This window comes from Urocitellus parryii, chromosome 4 (genome assembly GCF_045843805.1).
Source record: "Urocitellus parryii isolate mUroPar1 chromosome 4, mUroPar1.hap1, whole genome shotgun sequence".
In the NCBI taxonomy this organism is placed as follows: domain Eukaryota; kingdom Metazoa; phylum Chordata; class Mammalia; order Rodentia; family Sciuridae; genus Urocitellus; species Urocitellus parryii.
The window spans coordinates 208,747,420-208,756,764 of NC_135534.1; the positions used below are offsets into that span (position 1 = coordinate 208,747,420).

Sequence of the window (9,345 nt, forward strand, 5' to 3'; positions counted from 1 at the left end):
TGCGTGAACCAGGCGTCGGCACACGCTGTGCTATGCCATACCATACCATGCCACGCCACGCCACACCAGCGCTGAACCCACAAGAATGAGGGAGGCCCAGAAACTGCCAGGACAACCTGAGGGCAGCAAAGCCTTGAGGGGTGCCATCACCCAGTGGCCCAAGCCACTGCCCAGCAGGCCCGGGGCCAGAAGGCTTCCAGAAAGAAATGACCTGAGACAGACCCTGGGACGGCACATTGCGAGGCCAAGCTGGGCAGTGGTAAGGTGGGCACAGGCCACTCAGGCAGGACCTTCAGCCCTGCTGGGGCGCCTCCTTGGCTCTCAGTCACCAGTGCCCCGTGGGCTGGGCCTGCAGGCAGGGCCCAGTGGGAGGACTGATAGAAATACCAGGGACGTGAGGGGCTATGCCAGCAGCCCCCTCACCCAGACCATACGCACGTTCACAATGGAGCTGCGTGTCACAACTGTGACCCACCAGACAGACCGTGGAGCATGCAGGATGGGTATCAGGCCCAGGCCCTGTGTCTCTCCATCCTGTGCTCCTGGAATGAGGTCACTGCAGAGCTAGAGAACCACGGCAAGGTGACGAGCGGGACACCAGGCAGTCCAGGAAGGTGTGGTCACAAGGCCATGCCAAGCCCCAGATTGGGTGGACAGAGGGTGGGCCGCTGGCCAAGTGAGCAGCACATCTCCAACAGAGCAGCTCACCATTTGGGATCCAGAGTCAGGCCCCCTAACCCTAAAAGCTCTCAGCTCCTGGCCGTCACCCCAAGAGCTCTCCAGGCAGGCAGGGAGCCCCAGGGCCACAGCTCCCCACCTACGAGGAAGTGACGTTTGGGGGGCAAGGAGCCACCTGGCAAATGCTACAGCTGGATGTGCCCATGGGTACAGGGAATGTGTCCCCAGTCACCCCAGGGGTTCCATGAAGCCTACCAAAGTGACATCTGGGGTCCTATCTGACACCCACAGACTTTCGGCATGCTGGTCCCAAGCCAGCTCTGGAAACAGGAAGGTCAGAATTGCACTCAGTGGACCAGGACAGCCCTCACCCCTTGCCCCCTCCCCAGCCAGTTCTGCATTCCATGGGGCAGGGGTGTCCCCCCTGTACGCACACCTCCCCCAGGCCTGAGGTTACCTCCCATCCCAGACAGTCCTCAGCAGGAAAACAAACACTCTAAGGTCAGCCCTCCCTCTGCTGAGGGGACAAGTTTTACTGCAGAACAATTAGGGGGGAAAACTTCATCCCAGAGCTTTGGGACCTACAAGAGAGTGACCTAGTGGCAAGGAAGGCCACCGTGGCTGGGGCTGGCTTCTATGAAGAGCCGGGAATCCCTGGGAGGGAGTGAGGGCAGGTGGCTGGCGGGCTCCATTGTACAGTCCAGAAACCAGGCCAGTGTGACCAAGAGGAGGCCTGGAGCCCGGGGCCAAGGCGTGATGCGGGGAAGCATGTGGGCTTCTGGAGCCCGAGTCTGGCGCTAATTTGCTAGAAATGCTTGTTGGAGAGCGAGCCGAGGGAGTGACCCCAATGCTGACCAAGTACCTGACCATCTTTTGGAACTGGTGCTGATAGATTCGCGTGAAGGTATTGAGGTTATGATTTTCTTTAATACCAGGGATTGAACCCAGGGGGCCTTGACAACAGAGCCACATCCCTAGTGCTTTTTATTTTTTTGAGACAAGAGTCTCACCCCGTTGCTTAGGGCCTAACTTACTTGCGAGGCTGGCCTAGAACTTGCGATCCTCATGCCTCAGTTCAGTTGTTGGGATTACAGACACGGGCCACGGCCATGTGTAAGGTTTTGGTTTTTCAAAGGCCCTTTCAGAGACTCATGGTGGAAGGTGTGTGAGTGGGATGTGTCTGGGATTTGCTGCATGGTGGGGGCTAAAAACAAGCGGGATCTGGACAAAGAGGGACAGGCCGTGAGCTCCCCTGCTCTGGAGGCTGAGCACCCTCTACATCCTGGTCTGCACCCTGTGGAAGATGATGCGCCTTCTCCTTGCCCCTGCCTGGCACACGTGCTCAGCCTCCTGCACCCACTAGGTGACCTGGGAGACCTGGGGACCACAACCTTGTTCCCTGCAAGCAGCTGGAGCCAATGGGAGGGACTTATGTGGCATGGCCAGGGGTGTGCTGGAGAGGGCGCCAAAGGAACCCCAGACACAAGTGGCACACTTAAGGCCCACTATCCCCTGTATTCCACCTGCCCACTGGGGAATGGGCAGCAGGGGGAGATCTAGTCTTCTAGGTAAACGCCCCTTTTCCTGGGGGAGCAGAGGATCCAGCTGGAACTGTGGTGGCAGGGCTGGATGCCAGCCTTCCTGACATGGCCTAAACCTACCCCGTAGAGGGGCCGGGTGCACCGTGCCCTCCATGCAGCCCTGGCTCTGTACCCGCCAACAGTACCAGCAGGAGCAGCGGCCCTCCCATCCTCCACAGTCCATCCTCCGCGGTCCTCGCAGGCCAGGGCCTAGAAGCAGATGAGGTATGCCTGCTCTGGCCAGGCATGGTGAACCAGGGGTGGACCCCATCTCAGAGTGGGAAACTGAGGCTCTGGGGCCCTTCCTGAGGCCCATCTGTCCCAGGCCTCCTCTGCAGTCTATAGTGAGGGCTCCCAGGTGCTCCCGCCAGGGCCGACAGGGACTGCGCAAGTGTGAGTGAAAGTCCGCAAGTGGCAGAGTCTTGACAGAGGATCTGAAACCACAGAGCGGAAACAGACAGACCGCAAGTCCTCCAACACAAGAGAAAGCCCAGGTCAGAGGGCACCAGGGAGGCCCAGGGCCAGGACGCCACAGGAGCCAGCAGCAAGGGTGGGGCCCCCACACCCAGGCTCTGCCTTCCTCCTCCAAAGGAGCTGAAGATCAGCCCCCCTGAGCTCGCAGAGGGCCAGCGGCAAAGCTATGAGGCCAGTGCTGTTTCAGGGCCTGGAGCAGGGATCACCCCATGGAAGACCCCTCGAAAACTCAGTAGTAGTCCCACTGGCTTCCTCCTGCCACGCTGCCTGCCGTAAGCTCAGGATCCGCTCTTGGAGCTGGACACTGCTGGGCAGCAGGTACTGAGGGCCAGCACCACAGCCCAGCTTCAAGGCAAGGACAATGTCCACTCACCCAACATGGAGGGCACCTCCCTGGCCCTGGTTGGGCCAGCTGGAGGACAGCAGTGGCAGCTCTAGCCTCACCTGGCCCCAGAGCAGGGACCCTTTTGGGGTGTTTCAGCAGACAGATGGGAAGGCTGCAGGAGCCATGTGGGGGTTGGGGAGCAGGGACCCTCAGGGCCAGGCAGGGGGCATGCTCATGGGGCTCCCACCTGGGGCACTGGAGGAGCTGCAGAGACACAGCTCTGGGCGTGTTCAGGAACGGGTGGATGTGACAATGGGTGCAGAGGAGGGGCACGTGTCCCCAGTCACTCCAGGGGTGCACACACCCCAGAGGGCAGCAGTCAGAGCTCCAGAAGGACAGGCTGCATGGGCAGCAGAGTGGGAAGGAAGCTGGGCGGGGTGGTTCCTCTGGATCTCAGTGGCCCTAGTCTCCCCTATTGCTCAGATCCACTGTCCCCACTGGCCACAAAACAGCCTTCAAGGAGGCCAGCTCCTCCAATGGGGGGGTGGCCCGCTCTCTCCATCTACCTGGGGTCGTCATTCCCCTGAGGACTCCTGTCACAGTATCTCTCACACCCCTGGGGCAGCCCTGGGGACTGATGGCTTCCTGTACCCCGAGTGGCCGGTGCAGCTGTACAAAGCCCAGTGTCCTTGCTGCTCCATCCTAGTGTGGCACCCATGAGGTTCCAGGTGAGGAAGGGGGGCTCAGGGTGGGCAGAGCCAAGGGTGAGGCCGACCCAGCCAGGACGCCAGGCCCATGCCATCTCCGGGGAATTCCACAGCCATGCTACAGGCACTGCTGCCTTCTGCCCTGGCAGATAGAATGAGTGCCCCTGGAGCGGCCACCCTGGGGCCAGCCCTCAGGCTGCGGGAAACTGGATCCATAAGGGAGGGCCAGCTTCAGTGACAGACGGAGCCAACTGCTTCCACAAGCCAGGGCAGGAACCAGGGCCAGGGGCCTCCAGGGGGCCCCAGGGCTGGCAGTCAGCATGGGCGGGGCCTCCCTATCCAGGACAGACTCTCCCATGTAAGAGGCGCAGGGCCCTTGCTGTCTAGGCGCCCCTGGCCAGCACCCCATGCTTGTCGGGTCGATATCACACCTGCCCTGCAACAGCTGCCCAGCCCTGTCTGGCAGCCCTGGCCCCATCCTATGTGCCCTGCTCCACTGGACCCACGGGGCTGTCCCACGGCCAGGCAGGCAGGCGCTCCCCAGGCAGCAGCTGCAGTCCCTGCTTCTCCTCCAACCCCCCCCCCCACTTTCTGAATCCAGGTTTTTTCCTCAGGCTGCAGCAGCCCACCTGGGAGCCAGCCTTTGAAGGTTCCTTTGCTGCAGGGACGTCCACCTCAACACAGACCCTGACCCCCCACCATAGCCACAACATCAAGGACAGGCGGACACCTTACACTTGAGTCCCTTCACACTCGTGCTGAGAAACCAGGACTCCTGGCCAGGGGCCCAGCAGGCCAGGCCCAGGGCCGTCCCTCTGGAGAGCTCAGTGGCCATGCACCCGGCCACCTGCTGCACTCAAGGGCCCCTGCATGGGTGGGGGTGACCACAGAGCCACAGCCCAGAAGGATATTCTCCCCAGAAGGACACAGAGGAAGACACTCGCCCTGGAGAGGGAAGGGGGCACTGTCCCTAGTCAGGTGGCCCAGCAACACTGCAGTGGCGTGGTGAGCACTGAGGCTCAGATGGACCAACACTCCCCTCACTCGGCACTTTCTGGAGCAAGGCTGGAGTCTACCCAGCACCCTGGTCTGTGGGATCAAAGAATAATCACTCCCCTCTAGGGTGGCCTGAGGAGCCCCACTCATACAGTAAAAGAAAGCTAGGAAAGGACCCTGCTTGGCTGGGTGCAGGCCCTGCCTCTCTAACCTGCCCCTCAACCGACTCCAGCAAGATCAGCCGCCAGGACTGCTGGGAGATCCCATGCTGCCCACCCTCGGCTCAGAACTACTCACCTGAACACCTTCCCACCAGCACCTGATGCAGGTGCTGGCCAGAGCAGGGGAGGTGCCATGCACACCAGCTGTTTGCTCAAGAGCAACCCCCACCCCAGCCCTCCCCGCCTGCTGGCCCTGGGCAATGGCCCTAAGAAGGAGCCAGCTCCACCATCCCATTTAACAGATGGGAAGTGAGGCAGACTGAAGTCACAGGCTGGGAGGACTTGGGAACAAGAAGAATAGCAGTGGTAGAAGGGCCAGGAGCTCAGGACTGCCACCTTGCCCTGCTCTGATACTCAGGGGCAGCCGGCCTGCCCTGCCCTCAATCTAGCCACCCCTCAAGACAGGGTGCAGGCCAAACTGAGGCGGAGCTAGGAACTCCAGCAAAGGTACATGCCTCATTTCAAGTCCGCAGCTCCCAAAGTCACAGTGGTCCACACCCACCCTAGTGTGGGGCGGGCACAATCAAGGGCCCCGTCATGTGGTGCAAGTAGGTGGTGAGCATCTTGGGGCCAGGCAGCACCCGGCTCCTGACTGGAAGACAACCAGGCCCGGACCCTTTGCATGCCACACTATATCCCCTAGGTCTGCCCCAGATGGTCAGGAAGCACTGTCCAGGAAGGGAACCCACTGCACTGCCCAGCTCACTTCTCTTCCTTCTGCCGTGCCAGCAGACACACACAGTGACCACCACGAGGGCAGCAGCCTTCATGTGCAGGTGGGCGTTGCAGGTAGAAACGTAGACACCAGACCTCTCTCAGTCCTTGTGAAAAAGCTGAGGACATCCTGCCCCCAGGACCCAGAGCTCCCAGCGATAGACTCCAAGCTCCTTGTGACATGGAGGTCCCCTCTGCCCCAGATTCCAATTCCACAGGTCCCTCCTCTGCAGATCACGCTGGAAATCCAATGGATATGGAGATGCCTGAGACATTCATTGTCATGCCCAACTTCGAAACACACTAGGAGACACCTGACCAGGGACACCTAGATGTTACTGCACTCATATGACACATCCCAAGAAGCTGAAGTGCCCTCTCACAGCTCATTAGCTTCTGTGGATTCTGCAGGACTTTGAGGCTTCTGAGGAAAGGAGAACCTTCTCCAAAATGCACCTCCAATTCCAGGCTACAGGGTCCTGCCGAGGAAGTACCTAAGAACTGAATCCCTCATGAGACAGACACTGGCCAGAGACAGCCAACAGCTACACACACACACACACACACACACACACACACACACACACGGGGGGGGGGGGGCTCCCAGCTCCACTGTGAATTCAGACCTGAACTGGCTGAAAGACACACTCAAAGCCACCAACACATACATGATCCAAATGGGATGCCTCCTTTGATAAGAGCCCCACCACCCCGGGCAGCAGAGCACAAGGACTCCTTGGCTGCTCGGGTTTCACAGAAAAGAGGATGTTGAGGATATATGCTCCAGCCTTGGGGACCTACGTGTGGCAGCAGTGGCCTGATCTCCTGTGCTCCAGCAAGGGGCAGAGCCCCAGGCTCACCCAGGTCAGCAGAACCCCACAAAACCCAGAGACTTTCTTAGGGGATGGAATGCTGCTGGCTGCCACAGTTTCTCATTTGAAGCAAGGATCAGACACAACTAGATACTGGCTTCCTCTGCAGGTATGAGAAGTCTGCCTATACCAATGACCAGTCCAGAGGGCAAGAGGGCTCCACTGCTGACCAGCCTCACCACTGAGCCAAATACCTTCATAGTTTCCAAAATCAAGACTTGCAGAGCAGTCAAGGCAAGCTCCCCCAGCTGCAGGGACTTGGGGAGGGCGACTGGTTTCTGACATATCCCCAGGGCAAATGTACCTGATGGGCTGACCATCAATCACTCCGCTTGGAAGGGTCTAGACCCCCAGCTCTCAAGGAGAGCTCTGCCACGGTAAACCAGGAGAAAGACAAGGCAACCCTGGGAGGCCCAGGACACAGGGCTTCAGGCAGGCAGGAGCCCCTGCCAAGGGGCCTTGGCCTTCCCTTGAGACACTCCCCCACTTTCACTTTCTGTGGAAGACTGCCTGGAGTCTAGCAAGGGAGAAGTTTTACAAATCTGTCCTCTATTCAAATCTCACTTCCAAAGCAAGCGCAGGACTGCTGAAGGAAAGCAATCGCTCTACTTTCTAAAACCAAAAGTCAAAATGGTGCTTACCGTCTACCCTAAGAAAGCTTTTCAAATCCCTCCTCCCTGAACTTCTCAGTGACAGGGCAACCACCAGATCTCTGCAGCTGCTTGGACTGTCTCTGCAGACACTCAGTGCCCTGCCATTACCAGGAAGGTCAAAAATGCCCCCACCTCCGGACACCGTCTGGGCTGTGCCTTATCTCTCCTGATCTGTAACCACCAGCACACATCAAGGCCCAACATAAGGCAAACAGACCTTTATTTGCAAATGAAAAGCCTCATTGGGGCCCCTGGGGAAGAAAGGCAGCCTGCCCCCCCCCCACCTAGAAGGTCCCTAACCTGAGGCCCGCCCTTTCCTAGACCCCCTGCAATGCCAGTAAAAAAAAAAAAAAAAAACTCACTCAAAATGCTAATGCGGCATAGACTCAGGAAGAATTTCCATAGTAAAGGAAAGAGTAAGAAAAGGTCTGAAACAGCAGGGGAAGAAAACTTACCTCCTCCTGGGAGGAGAGCAGGGCACAAAGAGAACCCGGGAGACTCCCTAGCTTAGGTTTCTACGCGTCCAGCCCTGTTGGCGGGTCTAGAAATGCATGGCCCCCCCCATTACCATTAACTTCTGCAGACAATAAGTTTAACTTAGAGGGGCGGGGGACACCTACTGTGCATTTCTGAGCAGAATCTCAACCAAAATTCTGGACCGCACACACTTCGGGATTGGGTACAACAGCGGGAACTCACAGTGGACCACTGGTCCGCTTCAAGTGGGTCCTGGCGAACCAAGCGCGCTGCCCCTGGCCCTCACTGCGGCCCTGCCCCGCAAGCGGTGGAGAATGGACGTCCCCAGGCCCCCAGCTTTATTCACAGGGAGCCTCCAAAGCCCACGTAGGAGAAGGTTTGGTGCGCACTACTCCTTGCACCGTGTTGCCACGCCGGTGCCCACCCCAAGTAGGAAGAAGGGAAGCGCCCCCACCCCTCCGATCCAACTCGACCTGGGCCGGATTAAGAGCTCTTCAGGCTGATTTCAAATCGGGAACTCGGTCTTCTCCTGGCCTGGCTAAAGTAATCCAGCAACTGGTAGGGGAGCGAAGTCGACTCCGGGCCCACAACTCTGAGAGGAGGTCGCCCCCAAGGCCTGGCCGCCGCTCCTCTGGGCGGCCGCGCAGAGACCAGGCCCGGCCCCCCGCCCTGGCCACTAAGGTCCCCAGTCGGGCACGGGCGAACTGGTGCCGGAGCGCACTGCTGCGGCCCGAGCAGCCGCACACACCTTCCCCCGCCGCGTCCGCCTGGGTTCCCCCCTTCCGAAGATGGCGGGCAGAGGAAAGGGAAAAAAATCCCTTCCGCGAGGGAGGGCGCGCGGAGGCCGGGCTGGCGCGGGGCGCGCGGGCTGTGCCAAGTCCGGGATGCGCGCCTCGGCCGCGGCGACGCCCCCGAGCCCCGGGCAGAGGCGGCCGGAGCGGAGCGGCGCGGCGCAGGGCGGAGGGGAGCGGGACCCGCGCCTCCGCCGCGACCCCGGGCGGCCGCCGCGCTTTGTTGCTTCGTGGCCGCGCACAAAGGCGGCGGCGGCGGCGGCCCCGGGCGCCGGGCTCCCCGGACGCGCCAACGGCCTGAGCGGGGCGCTCGGGGACGCGCTGCCTAGCCTGGACCGCCGCCGCCGCCGCCGCCGCCGCCCGCCGCCCCGCGCGCGCAAGGAATCAAGAAAAAGGCGTACTTGGCCTCGGCGGCTCCGGAGCCGTCCCCTCCCGGCCCGCGCGGCCGGCTCCTCTTTGGCTCGCCGGCCCCGGCAGCATAATAGACGCGCCGGAGCCGAGCAGGGCTCATGCGCTGCGCCGCGGCGCCTGGCGGGAGTCGTAGTCCGCGCCCGGGCCCGCGCCGGGGCCGCCCAGGGGAGGCCGAGGCGCGCGGACTACATGTCCCGGCCCCGCCGGCGCCGCCCCGCCCCGCGCGCCCCCGCCCGCCCCGCCGACCCGGCCGCGAGCGGGCCCGGCCCGGGGGGCGCGCGGGGCGGGGCTCGGCGCCCGCCCGCCCCGACCTGGCGGCTGCACGGGGACCCTCTGGGGCCTCCCCCGCACGGGCCCGCGCCGCCCTCCAGTCCGCGCGCAGAGGACGTGTGCCCGTGGGCGGATTTCCAGGCGCCCCAAGGAGGTGTGGAAAAGGCGGGAGCGCA

General features: G+C 61.4%; 1 protein-coding gene across 3 annotated transcripts in view; it reads right to left on the bottom strand.

The window, feature by feature from the left end:
* Brd3 (bromodomain containing 3) overlaps positions 1-8,983 on the bottom strand; it is a 30,319-nt gene extending 21,336 nt beyond the window's left edge. For 2 of the 3 annotated variants that reach the window (XM_026395423.2, XM_026395421.2), the window contains exon 1: positions 8,890-8,983. The gene's annotated coding sequence lies outside the window, so the exon portion shown is untranslated. Of the gene's footprint in view, positions 1-8,170; positions 8,465-8,889 lie in introns of those variants that run through there. The other variant, XM_026395422.2, reaches the window with a different exon arrangement.
* Between the last annotated feature and the right edge of the window lie 362 nt (positions 8,984-9,345).